Here is a 6068-nt window from a genome sequence, read left to right as displayed (position 1 = left end):
AGAGACACAGACACACACATAGACACACACAGACACAGATGCACAGAGAGACACAGAGACACACAAACAGAGATGGAGAGACATACACAGAGACACAGACATACACAGGTAGAGAGACACACAGACTCAGATCACATGGACACACACAGACACACACACAGACACACACACACAGACACACACAGACAGAGAGAGGAAGGAAAGAAAGATGTATGTGTGCGTGTGTATACACATAAAAAAGATGTTAAAAAAATGACAGGGCTGGGGTATAGCTCAGCAATCATGCCTAATATGTCCAGGTCTTAGGTCTGATACCTAGAATTTATGAGTGTCATGGTTTGTATATGCTTGGGAGTGGCACTATTAGGATGTGTGGCCCTGTTCAAGTAGATGTGTCACTGTGTGTGTGAGAGCTATAAGAGCCTCACCCTATCTGCCTGGAAGTCAGTCTTCCACTAGCAGCCTTCAGATGAAGATATAGAACTCTCAGTTCAGCCTGCACCATGCCTGCCTGGACACTGCCATGCTCCCACCTAGAGAATAATGGGCTGAACCTCTGAACCTGTGAGCCAGCCCAGTGTTGTTCTTTGTAAGACTTGCCTTGGTCATGGCGTCTGCTCACAGCAGTAAAACCCTAACTAAGACAAAGAGGAAAGAAAAAAAAAAAGGTAAAACATGCTTAAGGTGAATAGAAACCCAGGTTGTCAGCTTTGTGCTAACTTCTCCTAGCAGTCTGGGGAACAGCTAAGATAGTCTCTATCTTGTCCCACAATGTGAGCTAATAAACCAAATGTGGTACATACATCAATTAATATGAAGGAGTAAACACTATACAAACCACACTGTGGCAGGGGGTCAGGATAATTATGTGGAGTGAAAGAGGCCGCACGCAGAAAAGGCTTACTGTATGTTTTTGTCTAGAATAAAAAAGCCTAGACGGGGGTTGGGGATTTAGCTTGCCTAGGAAGCGCAAGGCCCTGGGTTCGGTCCCCAGCTCCGAAAAAAAGAACCAAAAAAAAAAAAAAAAAAGCCAGACAGTTGATAAGGACAGCAGACCCATGGGCAGTGGAGAAGGGCAGAGGGAATAAGCAATGAGGCAGGTGTCATGGTTGCTCTCTCAGCCATGATCGTGGCTTCATGAAATATACATATACCAAAACAATGTGCACAATTCAAATATGCGTGGTTTATGACATGTTAATTTGACCTCAGTTAGAATTGTAAAATAAAAACCACTGTGGCCACCATCAGAAAACAAGAAGAAAGCTTTGAGGAACAAGGTAAGTCTTCCCTATCTCAGTGCTGGGGAGGAAGAAACCTGCCAACCAGGGTCTTCTATAGTGTCAGTGAACTTGGGTAAGCTCTAGATGGTGTTGTGAATACATATATACATCATACATACATACACACACATACATACATGCACACATGCACACATCATACATACATGTATCATACATACACAAACCATACATACATATATACGTCATACATAGACACATCATACATACATCATACATACACACATGCACATATATGATTCATATATACATCATACACATATACATACATCATGCATGTATACATGCATGTATACATGCATTCATACATACATACATACATACATACATACATACATACATACTTGCGTCATTATGGGTATTTTGTCTGCATTTGTACCTGTGCACCACATGAATGCCTGGTACCATTGGAGGCCAGGAGAGGGCATTGGATTCCCTGGAACTGAAGTTACAGCTGGTTATCAGCTGCCATGTGGGTGCTGGGAATTGAACCCTGGTCATTTGGAAAAGCAGCCAGTGCTCTTAACTTCTAAGCCTTGTCTCCAGACCTGCAATTTAGGAGGTATTACCCTCACCTCTCTTTTTTATATTTTAAACCTTTGTCTAGATGTATTTATCTTGCCTTATGTCTATAAGTGTTTTGCATACATGCATATAGGATCTCCCACACGTGACTTTTGGACCTTCTGGAACTGGGGTTACTCATGGTCATGAGTCACAGGTGGTTGCTGGGAGTGGAACCTGGGTTCTCTGCAAGAACACACGCTCCTAATCACTAAGTCATCTCTCCAGACCCATCCTCACTTCTTTTAGAGGTGGGGCTTCAGTTTTTGAGACAGGGTCTCAATTCTCCCAGGCGGCCTCAAACTAGAGCAGCGGCTAAACTGGAGCTCTTGATCCTTCTGTCTCCATCTCCTCAGCGCTGGGATTGCGGATGTACAGAACCACACCCAACCAGTTATGGGTTTGTTTTGTGCATGTGTGCATGAGTGCACACATGGGCACATGTGTGTGTGTTGAGACTTAGTCTCTCATAGCTGAGACGGACACTGGCTTTCTGATGCTCTGCCTCCGCCTCTGGAGAGCTGGGATTATAGGCGCGCACCGCCACTGTAGTTTTATCTTCTTTTCTTTGACAGACTTTAAAGGGAACATGGTTCAGAGATATTAAGAGGTTGCCAGTACACAGTGGTTCTAATCAGGGACTGCCTGAATGTGGGTCCTGGGCTTTTCTTCCTTTCAGGAAAGCAGTTCTTTAAAAGAGGGGAGGGGTACCCAGGGAGACAGTTCAATGGTTAAGAGCACTGGCTGCTCTTTCAGAGATCCTGAGTTCAATTCCCAGCAAGGAATAACACGGTAGCTTACAACCGTTTATAGTGAGATCTGATGCCCTCTTCTGGCAAGCAGGTGTAGATGCAGATAGAGCACTCAGAGACACAAAATAAATAAATCTTTTAAATTTTTTTTTTTAAATGGGGCTGGAGAAATGGCTCAGCTCAGCTGTTAAGAGCGGTTAAGAGCACTGACTGTTCTTCCAGAGGTCCTGAGTTCAATTCCCAGCAACCACGTGGTGGCTCACAACCTTCTATACTGTCTTCTTCTGGTGTGTCTGAAGACAGCTTCAGTGCAATCACATACATAAAATAAATAAACCTTAAAAAAAAAAAACCCAAAAACAAACAAGCAAAACCATTCACTCTGCTTTGGAAATGCCTTTGGAAGTCTGCATAGAGGACTTTGGTTTGTAAGTAGGCAGGGCACTAACGACTGCTCTGTTTACAGTCATTGCCATTCTGAGGAGAGTGAGCCGGGCAGAGGCAGCAGACAGGCAGAGCCCCAGAGGAGGTCTGCAGTGTGGGGCCTGCGGAGCTCCTACATGGCAGTTCGGGCAGATGGTACTTCCTGTACCCATCACCACCTGTGTTACCAGCCCTCCTCTTTCAGAAACCGTCCTGTATCTTTAAGGGATACTGACAATACATCTTCCTCACTGCCAGCCTTGGGCAGGAAACTGAGAAAAGAGCCGTGTCCTCATAGACCCTCTCAGGAGGGAGGTGGGACAGTGCTCTGGGCTCCAGATTGGAGGCACCAGTTCTTTCCTTCTCTGGAGTCAAGCTCTGAGACCCTAGCCTAGGGCAAGGAAGGCCAAAGTAGAGGTGCTGAGGGCTTTGGAAGATGGGGTAGACAAAGATAAGACATTGTGGGTAGTCTGAGCAGAGACCTTGAGGGGACAAGGCAGCTGCCAGAGCAGTGATGGGCACACTGGGGCCAATCCACAGCAGCGCTTCTGACTGTGGCCGCAGTCCTAAGATTTGAAGGCCTCAGGGCTTCAGCCAAATGTGCATCCCCTCCCCCCCCCCATCTTCAGCCCTGTGCCTCACAGAGAATAAATGGTCCCAAAATGCTTGATTTAATGACAGAGGGGACCTTCCTGACGGTAATTCCTGGGAGGTGAGGAGGGCATTTTTGTGGTGAAATGCAGGGATTAGGCTCATCAGGAGGAAGAGCTGTAAGGGAGTCTCCTAGGGCAATGAGGGAGAACACACGGGCTCTTTGGGTTGATGAAGACACGCAATAGTCCCCCAACGCAGGACACTCACTCTCTTTGGAACCTCCCAATACTTGTCTGTAGAGTCAGCCAGTCCACCCTGCTCCCTTGGCTGCATGGCTGTGCTGACAAAGGTAGCCCAGCCTGGACATGGGTTGGAGAAAGTTCTATAGGGCTATTAGTGCCAGGAAGGAGGGAGAAGGCCTCACCCACAGAGACGTTTAAGCAGGCCACTGACCTTGATCTCCCCAGAGATGCCAATAGCACCAGCTCAGACTTATTCACAGATTTTGGGACTTGAAGAGATCAAATGACATCAGAGGTATGAGACTCAGCAATCTAGGCTGTGAGTGCAATGTGGTGCTGTGGTGAGTGTAAGCATCCTGGCCCGTTTGACCCTCTAACCCATCATGCCTTGCTTCACAGTGGGTATCTGGCTGCTGGACACATCACCACCACCTCTTTGGCTTTCGCATAATTGTACCTGGCTAGCTCCCACCTACACTTCAGCCTGCTCATGGCCTCTGTCTTTGTCACCCTTAAAAACTGTGCCAGGTCCCTCTATTTCGACAGGATGTGGCCTCACCCACACCCTAACCTGAGGTGGTAAGCTTCATGGTAGTTAGAGCCTGTGTAGTTCCTGCCCCTGGGCCTCTGCGCCTTTCTCCAGGCCTACATGAGGATTGTCCGAGGGAGACACAGACTAGCTCTTTCTGCTAGGACTCCTGGCTTGAGACTTGGAGACTGTCCTGGCTGGCTCTGTGTCCATGGTAGTTCTTGTTTTCCCTGAAGATTTCCATGCTCTCTCTTTCCCCAGATCCCCCAGGGCTCTCCCAGGCCCAGGCGCCACTCTCTGGTGTCTGGACACTGCCTTGGAGTGTCTATCCCAGTTCCCTCAACTGATTCATCTCAGAATTTCTGGCTTCTACTTCCTTGTCTGACACAGGGTCTCATCAGCCCTGCCTTGGAATCTTCAATGAAGCTCCTTGACTTTGTCACCGCTGAGGCTGCCCTCTAGTGACCTCCCCAGTCTGGCTGCTATTTTCCTAACCTGACATCCTCTTGCTGGTAAAGGCCACCATCCACACTCGATCCCAGCACTGGGGAGGCAGAGATGGTAAATATCTTAGTTCTGGAGCAGCCTGGTCCACAGAGTGAGTTCCAGGAAAGTCGGGGCTACACAGAGAAACCCTGTCTTTTTTTTTTTTTTGGTTCTTTTTTTTTCCGGAGCTGGGGACCGAACCCAGGGCCTTGCGCTTCCTAGGCAAGCGCTCTAGCACTGAGCTAAATCCCCAACCCCGAGAAACCCTGTCTTAAAACACACACACACACACACACACACACACACACACACACACACACACACAGAGAGAGAGAGAGAGAGAGAGAGAGAGAGAGACAGAGAGAGAGACAGAGACAGAGAGGGACAGAGACAGAGACAGAGACAGCGAGACAGAGTCAGAGAGAGGGAGAGAGAAAGGGGCACAGAGACAGAGAGAAACAAAGACAGAGACAGAGAGGGGTGTGTAACGATTGTTCCTCTGCCTCTTCCCACATAGGTCTTGAAGCCCACAGTCAAGGTTCTGCCAATGGCACCTGACGGAGGGTTCTGGGAGAACTCTGTGAGTCTCTGTGTCCACCATGAAGAACAGAGGCCCAACCTAAGGAGCCTCAGGGGCAGAGGGGGTCAGTCCCACACCAGGGTTCACCTCCCACTGCTAGGACTGGGGTGTAGAACACGTAGATTGGGTGTGTCTTCAGAATGGGCCTTGCAGCCTGGGAGGTTGGGGATGGAGTGAGGGCGCAGGCTGCAACACCCAGTCTGAGGACAGGTAGGTCACCAGCTCTGTCCAGAAGCCACCCTGCTGTGGCATGCATGCTTTTGGTAAGGTGGGGCGTAGACTTTGCAGCCTGCTCAGGTCCGGTCCCTCCAGCTCTACTTCATGTTCTAGCTTCTGCTTCGAGGTCTGTATTCCAGGCCTAGGAATCAGGACATGTCATGAGACAGGAGTGTCCGCAGCAGGGGCAGGTGGTGTTGGGGCCAAGCAGAAAAGAACATGCTTTGAGCTGCCTCTCCTCCCATCTGGAGGGTATCCTACCTAGGCAGGGCCTTCTTCAACCTAGCCTTGTCTCTCTTCTTCAACATTTCCCCACCAGTGGCCTCTAAGGACTCAGCGCCAACAAAGAGCCGTTCCTGAGCACTGGGGTGGGAGCTGAGA

The sequence above is a fragment of the Rattus norvegicus genome, chromosome 3, assembly GCF_021556685.1.
Source record: "Rattus norvegicus strain SHRSP/BbbUtx chromosome 3, alternate assembly SHRSP_T2T, whole genome shotgun sequence".
Taxonomy (NCBI): Eukaryota; Metazoa; Chordata; class Mammalia; order Rodentia; family Muridae; genus Rattus; species Rattus norvegicus.
The sequence above is the reverse complement of the archived record's forward strand: the minus strand, read 5'-3'. Positions refer to the sequence as shown.